At 36.1% G+C, this 15,887-nt stretch overlaps 1 protein-coding gene across 4 annotated transcripts in view; it reads left to right on the top strand.

The window, feature by feature from the left end:
* LOC147834029 (uncharacterized) overlaps positions 1 to 15,887 on the top strand; it is a 1,152,336-nt gene that overhangs the window by 679,396 nt on the left and 457,053 nt on the right. Inside the window, exon 1 of one of the 4 annotated variants that reach the window (XR_015507932.1) lies at positions 11,498 to 11,869. The exons of 2 other annotated variants lie outside the window; for them this stretch is intronic. The gene's annotated coding sequence lies outside the window, so the exon portion shown is untranslated. Of the gene's footprint in view, positions 1 to 11,497; positions 11,870 to 15,887 lie in introns of those variants that run through there. One more of the 4 variants, XR_015507934.1, reaches the window with a different exon arrangement.

Genomic DNA, 15,887 nt, shown 5'->3' with positions numbered 1-15,887 from the left:
TGATTGACAGGGGAGCTGTCCAGTCACGCGCTGAGTGATGTGGAGGGGGAGGGGTTAGGTCAAAGAGAGGAGGGGTGCTGGTAATAAGATCAAGGCCAGATCGAGACCTCAATGTGTGTGGGTTTGTAGAGGTGAGCTGCCAATCATCAGCTTCTGGAGACTCATCGGATGATTTATATGTGTATCTGCAGTGTGCAGTTATTTGGTTATTAAAATAAGGGATAATTACCAGATTTAATTAGTTGAAAAAGAATCACATTACATAAAGCAGAAGGTAGTTGCATCTGCAAGTGCATTAAAATAATATGCATGGAAAGCTGGTTATCTTGCTTATTCCATGGACATTTGCTAAGTTATAGAGCAGTTAAAACTAGTTTTGCTTTTTTTTAGGACAATATTTGCCCGAATTTTTGTCAGTTATGCTATGTTATCATAGTTCAATTGAGCTCATGTGAGATCGAGATTGTGTGTGCATTTAAATGGCATGGGCATATCTAATAGCTCATATGCAATAATTTTGTAGCATATTCGCGATTTGGCTAATTGTCTTCAGGTCTTTGGTGCAGCACACATCGGTGTGTCCTCGAGATTACACAGATGACTGGAGGCTCTGGCATTTTTCACTGAGTTACTATGGTTACTGCTATAGATTGCGAGGGGGGGAACAATTTTTTCGAACTTATCAAAACTGACTGAAACTGCCTATTCGTTTATGGTTTTTATTGCTGCTCTCTGGTGCATATCAAATATTTTAAACCACTAAACAAACAACAAATAAGAACTTCAATATGAGTTTAAATTCACCTAGAGCCTAATTAAATTCACATGTGCCTAATTCAATATAGACTAAAATAAATAATAAATACAATTGAAGTTAGAATTTTTAGCCCCCCTGTTTATTTTTTCCTCAATTTCTGTTTAACTGAGAGAATATTTTTTCAACGCATTTTTGAACAGAATAGTTTTAATTACTCATTTTCAATAACTGATTTATTTTACCTTTGCCATGGTGACAATAAATAATATTTGACTAGATATTTTTCAAGACACTTAGATACAAGATACAGCTTAAAGTGACATTTAAAGGCTTAACTAGGTTAATTAGGTTAACTTGGCAGGTTAGGGTAATTAGACAAGTTATTGTATGATGATGGTTTGTTCCGTAGACTATTGAAAAAAATATATAGCTAAAGGGGCTAATAATTTTGTCCCTAAAATGGTTTTTAAACCAACCCTTTTTAAACCAACATTGGCTCTTTCTCAATTCCAAGAATGCAGAGAACGGACTTGTGTTCTCGTTCTTCTTGGCAGATTACTTTGGAAGAACGAACACGGGAGACCCTGAGAACAGAGAACACATCCTGTAAGAAATGAGATGCTGCATTCTTTCTGATGGTCACATGACCTTCAAGTGTTTTTAATGGAAAATTATTTAAACATTACAGCATTCATACAATGATTTGTTTTTTCCCTTTTCAATATATAAAACATGCACAAAAACCCTACAAATATACTTTGCAAAATACAAATAAAATTGATTTTAATACGAATTTCAGCAAATAAACACTTTTAAGGCTGATTTATACTTCTGTGTCGAGTGTTCCTTGTGACCCACAGCACCTGCCTTCTGCATAGCCGTGCATAAATACAGTACTTCTGAATGCTGTTTGTGTTGCTCTGCAATAACACTTCTGAAACGCTAGCTGGCAGCAGGTTTTTATTTTCCTCTGTTGTGTTTCTTCGCTGGTGTTTTTTTTTTTTTTTTAAACTATACAAGTAGCTAAAACTCGCTCATTTAGAGTCGGAAACCGGCGGACAGGCAACAACTTTAATGATAAGGTAAACACTAAACAACAGTTTCCATCTTGAGTTACTTCACGGGGCTCAACACACTCGCTTCAACGGGTTCTTGTGGCTCTCGATCCAGCCCACACTGGTCACAGCTACCAAACCAACCAATCACAAAGCTTGCACAATGCGTTGTTGCAACAGTTAGCAAAAGATTTTAAGAGGTGTGTGTTAGCATTGGCATCAGCCACGGTGACGCCCCATTCACACCGGGCTTCAGCGTCAACACTTGACTGAAGGCTTGTCTGAAGTTGGAGCTGAAGCGATCATCATGGAAGCGTTAGCCAATGAAAGTCAGTCAGCAATAGGCCACTGTCTAGCTGGTGTATTTGCATACAGTGATCTGATTCGCTGACGCTTCCGTTGGTGCTTGAAAAGTTGAGTTAGTCCCAACTTCTGCAGTGAGCAACGCCTCTGAAGCGGCGCCGACGGATCCACGATGCAGTTCGGCAACGCCTGACGTCACCCATTCAAAGTGAATGGGAAGCGTTGACGCTGAAGCCCCGTGTGAATGCGGCCTGAGGCATATGCGACCATGTAAAGGCTGTGGCGGAGCATATGTGTGCACTTGATGCATCCTTTAATGTGCTTATGCTTTTATTAAGTTTTCCATGTTAATGATTATCTTCACCGTCTCATTTAGAGAAACTAAGAGATAAATAAGTTATATCTCTGAACTTTAATAATAATCTATATAAAATGCTGAGCCTCTCACCTTCTTTATTCAGCCAAAATGACGTCTGAGACTTCTCGAGTGAGTTTTGTGCTCAAGTCTGCATCACAGCATCCTCGATATCAAGAACACATCCGGGAACTTTCACGCGCCCTCCATTCTTGCGGTCATGAGTTTAGGAACTGAACTTGGCAGTTGATGATGACTTTACACAAGAACATGAGGGCACAAGAGCGCTGAAGAATGCATATTAAGAAACAGCCATTAAAATTGCACTTCTCAAGTTAGGTTTATGCTGGTTAGTGCTTATTTGCCTGTGCCTTTCACAAACAAATCCCAGGAGAAGTTTCTTATTTTAGCTTATTTTTTAGCTCAAGTATTGTGGTGGAAACACCACCATCCAAAACACAACATGCTAATGCCCAGCTAATTTAATATATAACTAATTCTGTTACTACTGATCCCATAGCTCTCAAATGGACCTCCATAATAGCATTTCCTTCGCATAGCCTTGCAGTTACTATTAAAACAGCAGCCTAATTAGCTCTGAGGTTTCCACTCGGCTCTATATGACAGTGTTTGGCTTTTGCCATCTGCACCAGCTTTCACCAGTCATACCCGCCGCTTTGCTCCAAAGCTGCTTACTTTTGCCTGAGGCGAAAAAACAAGCGTACAAATGTAAGTGTATCTTACAATCGCTCTCTTTATCCCCTGTGTTCTATTTTCAGTCCCAAAATAAAATGGCTTCCATCAATGAAAGTGAGAAACCTATTCTATTAGTGCCCAGACATGTTAGAACATTAAACTCTCATAATGCTTAACTATATCAGGGATTTATTTTCGTCCGCTTCAAATGACTCCCCAGGTGAGCGCTCAAATAATGTGCACAAGCGACAGAGAACTCAAAGAGAGAGTGAATATAGAAAAGCAATAACGCTGCGTTCCTTCAGAAGCGAATTAGATTTGCTGCCTTGCTCTTTCTCATAAGGATAATGAAGTCTTCCCTTTCCTTTAAGCTTTGTGTGTGTGTGTTTTCATGTGTGAAGTCTGATGGAGTTATAGATGAATGAGAGATGGCAGGGTGATGTGTTTTATACAGTGTGCTCACAGGCTAAGGATAGAGTCTTCTTCCTGATGCTTGAAGCTTTTTTTTTGGAGGGGGCTCCATTCAAATTGGTCCAAATGAACATAGTCAAACAGTGTAGTCTACAGTAGCTATGTTTCCAACCAAAGATGTGAATTAAATTTATGCACAAAACAGGAATATTGCATAAAAGATGTGTGAATAAAGCAGCGTTTCTATCCAACGAGTCAAAGAGAAAAAATATCGGCACTTCCTGATTAACTAAAGCCAAATATCCACAGTAAAAATTAAATATATATCTGCTGCGTGAATCTTTTCTTCATTTAATAATTGACTTTAACCGCAGAAGACTGTATGCCAAAACGCAATGAACACGTGGTGGCATTTGAAGGTGTCAGATGTGGGGACGCTCTTGGCAGTTCTGGAGGTAATTAATAATGTAAAAACACTAATACTGAAACGAGGCATTTTAGAAAGACCAAAACAACATTTCAGATGTTTTACAATGTGCTTAGTTTGCTTGTTTGTCAATTTGTAATGAATGTTGACATCTGCGTTGTGTTTTTCGCAATCGTCACCATATCAAAGCAATGATACTTTCCAAAAGTGGTTCTCTGTGTATCTTTACTCTGAAAAACAAATCTCATGAATCCCATCTTATGAAACAAATCCCATCTTATGAAACAGTTCAAAATACTGCATACAAAACCGTAGCAGCATTAGCCATTTTCTGCTGAACTACGGTAGCTGCACAAGGACAAAATAAAGAAAAACACCTACATGTTTTAACCACAAGGGGGCACCAAACTATCAATCATGTATATAATCTTAATTTCATGTAATTCTTTTCAATGAATCCGTCATTCTCTATTACTGCTGTTACACATTCACACACAGTTTTATCTTTGCATGATCTCTTATAACAAATAATGCACATACTGGAATTTGTACGGTAAAAGTGTTTCCATCGTAATTTTATCACATCTTTTCTTATTGAATAAAAAAGGTTTGTTGTGCCTGTTCACACATGATTTCTCAACAGCAACCTACTGGTAATTTTCAAGAAAAAGTCTGTATGTGTAAAAGGGGCTATATGCAGAGATTTATTGATAAATTTAGACAATTTTATTATTTTTTATTTTTTTATTTTTATTTATTTTTTTTTTTTTTGCAGGATGATCCAAAAATTTATATTATGAACATTTTAGAGGGATGAGGTCACCAAAATAAGAGCTTGAATTCAAGAAAACATTGTTTTCAGAATACAAAATGTTTCATAGGAGCATTGCACTGAGAATTCCTGAACATCTAGAATTGATGTTGAAGTAATCTGTTAACAGGCTGAGATGTGTATGAAAGTAATATCCATATGGCAGTATGCATCTGTAACATTATACATGTAATGTTGTTAGTTACCATCATGTATTTGATTAAGCGGAGATGAAGAATGTGTGTAGGCAGCAATTACAGGTTGTAGCCATATTGGTTTCAATTGAAGGGGATGCAGTAATAAAATTGTGTGTGAGTGTGTGAGTGTGTGTGTGTGTGTGTGTGTGTGTGTGTGTGTGTGTGTGTGTGTGTGTGTGTGTGTGTGTGTGTGTGTGTGTGTTGTGTGTGTGTGTGTGTATTTGTATTTACAAATATATATATTTGTATATACAGTTGAAGTCAGAAATATTAGCCCCCCTTTGATTATTTTTTTCTTTTTTAAATGTTTCCCAAATGATGTTTAACAGAGCAAGGAAATGACAGCATGTCTAGTAATATTTTTTTTCTTCTGGAGAAAGTCTTATTTGTTTTATTTTATTATTATGTTATTTTATTATTTTATTTTTATTGTAGTTGTTGTTTATTCATTTATTTATTTGTTTTATTTTATGTGTTTCTAAAAACGTTTCTAAAAGAGTTTGTACTGTAAAAATATTTTTAAAAGTATTTATTTATTTAAAATATGATATTATATTAGTAAAAAAAATACAAAAGCAAGATTGTGCTGTGGCTAAACAGTATTTAATGTTATTGTTGTTGTTGTTGTTATTTCAATGTTTGTATATATTATTAGCCCTCCTGAATTATTAGCCCCCCTGTTTAATTATTTCCCAAATTTCTGTTTGATGAGAGAAGATTTTTTCAGCACATTTCTGAACAGAATAGTTATAATAACTTATTTCTAATAACTGATTTATTTTATCTTTGCTTTGAAAATTCTCTACAGCTTAAAGCGGCATTTAAAGGCTTATCTAGGCTAGTTAGGCTAACTAGGCAGGTTGGGGTAATTAGGCAAGTTATTGTATATAAAGGGGCTAATAATTTTGACCTATATATATATATATATATATATATATATATATATATATATATATATATATATATATATATATATATATATATATATATATATATATATATATGCACATAAAGTAGATAACTATGACTTAATGAGATGCATATCATATAGTTATTAATATCAACATCTTCATCTATCTTTACACATTATACACACATACACACACACAGAAAAAAATGTCCAATACACATCGTGTGTTTTAAGATGCGTTTATTTGATATCTGATGTAACATTTAGTCCAGCATTCCAACTTGTCTCTTGCCTGTTGCCATTGCCATCAACACTTCAGTGTTTAGAAGCAGTTTGAGAAACAGTTTTTTGGAGCTACATTGCAGATCTGAAATAGATCTGAGCACACATTTTGCCATTGATAAGTGACATCTCTGCTTGTGAGCTCCAGAGAAACACCAGCTGCCACTGGTGAAGCATCTATGCTTGATTTCACAACAGCAAGCTTTAAGAGCAGCCTGCTTTTGAGAAAAAACTGGATTAAGGACTCAGTTTTGAGCTTGGTATCAATAATGTAACCACAGTCTGACAGGAGATCCAAGAGTTTGTAGACAGATGGGAGCAGCTTTAATATAGACTACACTGCCCCACATTCCAAAATAAATTTGCTGTTTGAATTAGGCTGCAAAATTTGCAATGCAAATACCTTGTAATCCTACCTAAATGTTGTTATTGTGGTGTGCGCAAGGGCTCATTGCACCTCAGTTGCATTTGGATGGCCTGTGATTACTGTTATTACCCACGAAAATAGATACAGTTCATTTACCGCCATTTACATGTGCTCGCTCGGCTAATATGTTTATTTATGAATTTTCTCATACACATAAGTGCTATTTTAGTATAAGTTTTTTTCTGGTATAACTTTTAGCTTTACTGTTTCTCTGGATTTGCTGGATTTTTTTACACTGTAAACAAATATTGGTAACATTTTAACTGAATGGGTGTTTATAAGACCGTCATAAATCCTTTATAATCATGACAAGATTTTATTCATGCTTATGACAACTGTTATTAAGCATTGTTTGCTCAGTTATGTCAGTTATGTAAAGGCAAAGATTACATCGTTTGTTATGACAACTTGGCATAAACAAATACATCACAGTCTTGATCTTTGTCATGGAAACTTGACATTACCAAGACAACATAACGTTATCATAAACCTGTCATAAACATGATTGTCATGAGGCAATAAAATAGTGTCTTGAAAATTTTCTGATCACATTTTGAGTTAAACAAACTATCTGTCATTAAAATGTCTCATTAAAGCGTCATTAATCTGCCAAATTTTTAACAGCGTCATTATTTTATTATTAATTAACATTTTAATGACAAATTTAGCTTCCAGTTGAGGTCAAGACGCAGTGGCGCAGTAGTTGTAGCTGTGGTCTCAAAGCAAGAAGGTCGCTGGTTCGAGCCTCAGCTGGGTCAGTTGGCATTTCTGTGTGGAGTTTGTATGTTCTCCCTGCATTCGCGGGAGAGGTAAATTGGGTAGGCTAAATTGTCCATAGTGTATGTAAGTGTGTGATAACACTGCTGAAAAATCCAGCTTAAACCAGCCTAGGCTGGTTGGCTGGTTTTAGCTGGTCGACCAGTCTGGTTTTAGAGGGGTTTTGGCCATTTCCAGGCTGGTTTCCAGCCATTTCCAGTCTGGTCTTAGCTGGTCAGGCTGAAAAATGACCAGCTAAAACCAGCTTGACCAGCCTGGTTTAAGCTGGAAATAGCTGGTTTTGGCTGGGCTCCCAGCCTGGCTAGGCTGGTCAAGCTGGTTTTAGCTGGTCATCTCCCAGCCTGACCAGCTAATCCCAGGCTGGAAATGGCTGGAAACCCCTCTAAACCAGCCTGGTCGACCAGCTAAAACCAGCCAACCAGCCTAGGCTGGTTTAAGCTGTTTTTTTCAGTAGGGAAGTGCTAATAGGTTTCCCATGGGTTGCAGCTGGAAGGGCATCCGCTGCGTAAAACATATGCTTTTTCTGGGCACTCAAAGCGCTTTACACAATGGGGGAGATCTCCTCATCCACCACCAGTGTACAGCATCCACCTGGATGACACTACGGCAGCCATTTTGCCCCAGACCGCACACCACACACCAGCTGATCGGTGGAGAGGAGACAGTGATGAAGCCAATTGAATATAGGGATGGTTAGGAGGCCATGATGGACAGAGGCCAGTGAGCAGATTTGGCCAGGATGCCGGGGTTAAACCCCTACTCTTTTCGAAGGACATCCTGGGATTTTTAACGACCACAGAGAGTCGGGACCTCGGTTTAACGTCTCATCCGAAAGACCATTTATAGGACCATATGGGACCATTTAGCTACAAAATGTGCACCGAAGTGACATCTATTGTACTTTGATCTTTGAGAGTAAACTTTAGTAGTTTTTGTAGTCATCTAAGACGCGCGCCGCTTAAATTGCAATTTAATGACAGCATCACTCAATCAGCCAATCAATGAAGCTATAGATTAACCAATCAGTTATGCGCTTGTTAATGGCACAGGCTCAAGGCAGCGGCAGTACAGGAGATCAGTCCTTCATAACGATGCTTTAATGTTAGTCTTCTAAAGAAAGCAAGTTTATTAATTGCCTCACGCAGATCACACATCCAGCCCGATACCCCTTGTCACGCGTTCAGAAGAGATGGATGCCTCTTTAGGCTGCACTGCTCTCACTTAGGGGGAATCAATGGCCTGTTTTCATTTTAATTAAAAAATTGAAACAAATGTTTGCCTCGCCAGCTGTCTTTACCCCCCCTGAGTCTCTGCTCCTCTTCTTCCGTCTCGCAGATTCGAGTGCATAATCAAAAGACTCGACAGTCGAAGAAACGCTTTGTGTCCTGTTGCCAGTTTCCTAAAGAGAAACAAAGCACCCGAGAAGGGAGATGATGGGACTGTGATTTTAATATTAGAGTCTGATGTGAAACGATGCAGCACTCAAAAATTACCACTTTTGCAAATAGCATTATAATGAATCTCTCCTGTGATCCCTGGATACAGCAGTGTTTTTGATGTAAGTATGCGAATGCTTTTGCCAATAAATATTATTTTCATATCAGGACGTCTCTGCAAAACAGTTAAAAGGATAGATCACCTAAACTGAATATTCTGTCTTCATCTGTTCACCCTTTACTACTAGTAGGTGCAGAAGGCTGTTATCATCCATCCACATTGGTGATCAGCTATACTAATAGAGAAGACTCCAGATCTGTTTTTACATTACTGTGATGGTTGGGTTTAAGGTTGGGTTAGGGGTAAACATTAATAAAATACAATTAATAAGAAATTGAATAAATAATATAAATAATTCTTGTTAACTTCCGGCTGCAGCCATGTGTGATCTATAGCTAATTAACCATGTGAATGGATGATAACAGCCTTCTGAGCCTACTAGTGGGCGCAGAATGCCCCTACTGGCCAATATCTATTAGCTGCTAACCACTGATACCGCCCATTCAATTGAGTGATAAAATTGGAATTGGCTAGTTCAGAAGAATCTAGAAACTCGCAATGTTTTGGGACCAATTGAGGGTGCATAATTAGTGAGTTCATTTTTGGGTGAACTATCACTTCAAGTTTCAGATGGCAGTGTTCACACTTATTCAAATGAACCGTGCTAACCGAGCAGTCACATCAGAGTGCATTTTAGTACATTTTAACCAGTGAAACTGCCAAGTGTGAAGACGGAACACAACACAGCCTTAATTATGAATGCAATACAGATGAAAGACAGTTCAGAAATGGACAGGAGGTCAAGATGCAACCATAAAATGAAGGAACCTGAATGGAAGCTGTTTGTTCTCATCATAAAGTCATGGTGATGCTTGCAAATAATTAACTTACTGTTGTTGTAAATACTTATTTTTATTTATGATCCATACAGTTATAACAGTTAAGAACGCACAATGCACATGCCTTTTTTTGTAGCCAACACAGCATCAATTTATCTTGTGAATTACAGATACAAGTCCTGCACAGTGGCAGGTGGGATTTTAAACCATTTTTTATTTATTTATTTATTTATTTATTTATTTATTTTATTATTATTATTTTATTTATTTTTTTATTTATTTTTTTTGCAGAATAGTGGCTAGGTCACATTTCCTGACTTGCTCTTCCAAAAAAACCCAAAGCGGCTCAATAATATTTAGATCTGGGGACTATGCAGGCCATGGTAGATGTGCGACTTCACTTTCATGTTCATTAAACCACTCTGTCACTAATCTGCTGTGTGTATTGGTGCATTATCATCCTGATGCAAGGCCCTGCTTTCATCCGATGCTTCACTCTGGCCATGCAACAGTTAAGGTAGTTTGCTTCTTTGGGGTTTCTCCACACTGTAATTCTCAGAGAAATATACATGTTTCACATTGTCCTCAGCCCAAGATTTTTGCTGCTGGCACTATTGAAACCGCCATTTGGCAATGGCATGATTGACCAAGGGTTCGGCTATAGCAGGTGGCCATGTATACTGACCCTGTGGAGCTCCCGACGATTAGTTTTGCACTTTTAATTCTGCAGTCAGTTAAGCAGCTGTGTTTTTATCTTTTTCAATCAAAGTTAGCACCTGGACATCCTTTTTCAGACAGCTTTTTCTTGCATCCATAGTTACTCATGTAGGATTTGGTACGTTCTTCTTGGTGTTATGCTGACATTACACTGGATACCCTGCAATATTTTGAGCAAGACTGTGTTATTACTCTGCTAAATAAACCTTCACAGTCTGCACTTGCTGGTGGAATGTGCCATCAATAATGACTGACCACCAGACTGGTTAAATTTAGCCATGAAACCCCCAACACTAAATTGGCCAGTGTTTCAGTTGCATTGTCCAACCCCTGTATAGATTTCACATCTATTTGTGGACCACCTGTAATCATTTACAACTATAGTAGGAAAAAACAAATATTGTGAAGGTCAATGGTTACAGGTTTCCAGTATTCTTCAATATACTGTATCTTCTTTTGTGTTCAAAAGCACAAACAAACCCAAACTGGTTAGGTGCAAGTCAAGGGAGAGTAAAAGGTAACAGAATTTTTAGGTGAACTATCCCTTTAAAAATAAATGCTATTATCATTAAAGAGCTTCGAGTATGCAGCTTCATTTCTCCACAGCAGTCAAATCTGTTTTGGCTGTTTTGCCATTTACACAGGTTGCAGCAATATTTTACATTCCCAGTTAAAAGAAATAAATAAAGAAAGAAATAAAAAATGTGAGTGATCGCAGTCGGGTGCCCCCAGATTGAAATGACTGGCCTGAACTGAGGCGTTTGTAACACAGTGAGTGTAATTAAATGATGGCTGGCTGCATCGATGGCCAGGAGAGGCTATTAGATGCACTGCTTAATGCGAGTGGGCAAATCCAATTGGCGTATTGATCCGGCACTTACAGATCTCAGCAGCTTCACATCCTGACCTTCCTTTCATTCTCAGACCATTACAGTCGCCAGGAAAAGATTTAGTACTGTTCAGAGAGAGAAAGAGAGAGCGAGGTAGGAGGCAAAGATGGCAGGTATTGAGGATGGCCGGAGAGATTAGTAGCGCCAGATTAGAAAAAAAGAACCCGAGAGAGCAAGAACGCCACAAACAAACACGAATGGAGAGAAGCGAGCGAGCGATTCGCCCTCTCTCACCTCACTCTCAAATCAATGTGCATTTTGGATTGGAGAATCACTAAATGTAGCAGCGCCGCTCTCTCATAGGTCTTTGAGCCAAATGAGCCCCAGGCTTTGAAGAATGAAGGCCGTGCCCTGAAACTAGCAGATAGGAGCCGGAGAAAGTGGCTTATCAATATCACGTAGCGTTCAGGGACTTTTCTAAGGGTGGTCGGGGTCAGCAGAGAAGGAGGGTCCGGAGCAAATGTTCCTCATCGATTTCAGACACACTCGATGGAATAACAGCAGGGCCCCAGTCAGACGTAATTATACCAGCTCATTTTCTGCTTCTTTCATGCTGAGCATTTTGTTTGGTGCTATCTGTTGTTTTCTTTAACCTGTCATCTGTGTTTGCGGAGATTGGGTTTCCTGAGGGCAGATGGGCAGACCGAGGTAATCTATATCAGAGCCCACTGTCTGCTTAGGGGCAGCTGGTATTCCCGAAAGGAGGATGATAACACACACGGGCACTTGAGAGTGTTAGCACTATCCTGTACATGCTTTACTATAATAGAAATGGTTTCCAGATGATTTTATATATATAAAATAATATTCTTATAAAACTGCTTTGCTAAAGTGAAACAAAAAAGAACATAATTTGAAGAATGTTTCAATGTTTGTTTGTTGTTGTTTTGTTTTTTTTTTACTTCATGTGATGACGTTTTTTTTTTTTTTTTTTTTTTTTTGTGCATTACCTACAAGTTTTAAACTGAAATGTCTGAGTGTGTGTCTGTGAGTGGCACTTAAAAGCATGATCAGTTATCTAAACAGAACAGATGACTTTGGAAAAGCTGTATTGTTTAGGTTGATACATGTAACCTGGACCACAAATTCACTTCTAAAGGTGTGTATGTAAGTTTTTAGTCATCCAAAAAGAGTAAAAATGCAGTAACTTGCTTGCAGGTTAAAAAAAAAAAAACATGCTTAATGTATATACAGACATACAAGTTTATCTTAAAGTCAGTTATTCTCCTTTAAAAATGTGTTTCAGAGTTTCTGAATGTCTGGCTTATTTATGTCTAGTCTAAATACTTTTGAGAACCTGTCATTTAAAAAATGACAAAAACTATCAATCCAAATGATAAGTTTCCAAAAGCTTGTCCACTGAAACATCTAAAAATGTATGTAAGCTAATATTTTTTTTGATAGTCTACTGAACAAACCACCATTTTACAATATCTCGCCTAATTACCCTAACCTGCCTAGCTCACCTAACCTAGTTAAGCCTTTAAATGTCCCATTAAGCTGTACAGAAGTGTCTTGAAAAATATTTAGTAGAATTTTATTTATTGTCATCATGGCAAAGATCAAATAAATCAGTTATTAGAAATTATATATATATATATATATATATATATATATATATATATATATATATATATATATATATATATATATATATATACATACATATATATATATATATATATACATACATATATTGTGACAAATAAATTTGTTTTTAAATATTGTAGCTATTATTTCTCTTTTATTGTTAATATATCAAAATGTAACATAAGTATGTAAGTAATTGAATACTTTAAAGTTGATTTTCTCAATTTATTTTAACGCAATCTCACGGCAATTCATACTAATTCATACTAATTCGTATGAATTCGTACAATCTAATACGTACAATTTAGTACGATTTGCTCATCACCCAATAACAGTTGGGGTTAGGGGTGGGGTTGGGTGCTACGCCTCCTTTTTAAAATTGTACATTTTCGTCTGACTGACGATTTTCGTACGAATTAGCCACAAATTAGTTTCCCATGAGATCAGACTTTGATTTATTGAGCCATCAGATTTGAAATACACTTAACAAAAGATTTCTGCAAAATATTTGCAAACAATTCATAAGGGTTAAATTTAAACAAACAAATTGAATTTAGTAATATTTAACTTCATTTGTTTGTTTAAATTCAGACAAAATATATTTTTACAACCCCTTACCTTATAGTAAATTCAAGCAATCATCTTTGAATCTTTTTTTTTTTTCAATGTAGTTTTACAGTATAGTCCAAATATGATCCTATCCCAATAAACCCTACATCAATGCAAGGCTTGCATATCAATTTCCAAAAAATGACCCTTATGCTGGTTGTGTAGTTCAGGGTCAGATATCACAAAAGTAAATGCCTGATGAAATATTTAGTGGCTGTTAATTGTTCATTGCCTTTTTAGTGATGTAAAATCAGTGCTTTTACATAAACACAAGTCTCCTGGTGCTCCCTCTTCAAAAATATTATATATATATATATATATATATATATATATATATATATATATATATATATATATATATATATACAATAATATTCATGGGGCGGCTCAGCTCAGTGGTTAGCACTGTCACCTCACAGCAAAACAGCAAAAAGGTCACTGAATCAAGTCCCGGCTGGGTCAGTTGGCATTTCTGTGTGGAGTTTGCATGTTCTCCTCGTTTTTGTGTCAGTATCCATTCTAAAGACATGCACTATAAGTGAATTGATTAAACTAAATTGGCCGTAGTGTATGTGTGTGAATGAGTGTGTATGGATGTTTCCCAGTACTGGGTTGCAGCTGGAAGGGTATCTGCTGTGTAAAACATATGCTGGAATAGTTGGTGGTTCTATTCTCTGTAGTGACCTCTCATAAATATGGGGTTAAGTCGAATGAAAAGAAAATGAATGAATGAATCATCATCATCATCACCATCATCATCATCATCATCATCATTATCATCCTCATCATTATTATGTTAATCATAATGACCATCATTTAATTTAGACCGTTTTAATTTGGACAGTTTCTTTCATCAGTTTAACAGAGTGAATATGACAAGTAAATATACGTAATATAGATTTATTTTTAAAGAAATGGTTGGAATTTTACATAAATTTAATTAGGCATCTTTTCACAAAGAGCAGCCAATCAGTCAAGTAGCACTCTTGTTAATTATGCATAAATTAAACTAATAAATATATATTTGTAATTGTTTAATTTTATTTGTTTTATCAAATCATATGAATTTCAGTTCATATAGTTTGATGAAATTATATGTTCACTTTGACGCATCCCATGTATTGCACTGCCAGAATGTTGCTAAACATTTTCTATAAAATAGTTACAAAGTTTCATCTTACTGAGAATCTTGAGTGAACTTTAGTACCCCAGTTCTATGAGCGTCCACTGGGGGGCGATAAATGATTCATTCAGAAAAGCTGCCCTACTACACTAGACCTCCAATACCCCAACAGTGTTAAAGGGGAAAATAAATAAATAAATAAAAAATAAAACGTGATAAAAATATATATTTACTGAAGCTATCTAACATGTCTTACAAAAAAATGATTCAAATATGATTCATTGGATTTACTATTTTTATTTAAGCTAAGTGGTTGCAAACTGTTTGTTTGGGCTGAATTTAAACAAATACAGTTAAACCTTGCTACATTTAATTTGATTGTTTAAATTCAGCCCATATACATTGTTTGCAACAATTGTACAGTAGCCATACTTAAGCAAAGTTTTTCTTTCTTTCTTTATATATTCATTTATACTTATTTATTTATTTATTTTATTATTATTATTATTATTATTATTATTATTAATATTATTATTTAATTTGTTTAATTTATTTCCTTTTTTTTCTTTCTTGCTTTTCTTTTTTTTCTTTTTTTTTCTTTTTTCTTTTTTTTTTGGTAACACAAGGACAATTATTGCCATTCAACTATATAAAGGGGGTGCCTAAACTTTTTCATCCAAACTTTATCAAGGCTAGTGGGCTGACATAAATATAGTTGCTATGGGTCATTTCCTAATTTAATTAATACTATATTTTTTTTCTTCTTTTTTTTTGCATTTTATACTGAACTTAATAAGTAAAAACAAAAGAAATCTAATTTATAACAGTTTTGCCTTGATTTGCTCACCAATGTCTTTTGCATAGTCCTCTATTTGTCGAGTGACAGTATTTTCATTTTAAAAACTTAATTGAAACATTTAATTTTAATTAGCTTTTTTGTGGAAAAAAAAAAAAAAACAAACAAAAACAGATTAGGTCAAATTGGAAATGACAATCAAATGACAAATTTGAATCTGTCAAAGCATAGCCCCAACCCCTCTATCATTCTCAGATGGGATTGTGGGCCAAATCAAAGGTTAAAATGGGCCAACTTTGGCCTGCGGACCCTACTTTGGGCATCTCTGATACAGACAAACATAATTAAAACACTTAAATAATGTTTCCGAAGAGGGCGAGAAAAGTGAAGACAGAATGTTTAATCTTTGGGTGAACTT

Source organism: Danio rerio, chromosome 14 (assembly GCF_052040795.2).
Source record: "Danio rerio strain M-AB ecotype USA chromosome 14, GRCz13ab, whole genome shotgun sequence".
In the NCBI taxonomy this organism is placed as follows: domain Eukaryota; kingdom Metazoa; phylum Chordata; class Actinopteri; order Cypriniformes; family Danionidae; genus Danio; species Danio rerio.
The sequence above is the reverse complement of the archived record's forward strand: the minus strand, read 5'-3'. Positions and strand labels throughout refer to the sequence as shown.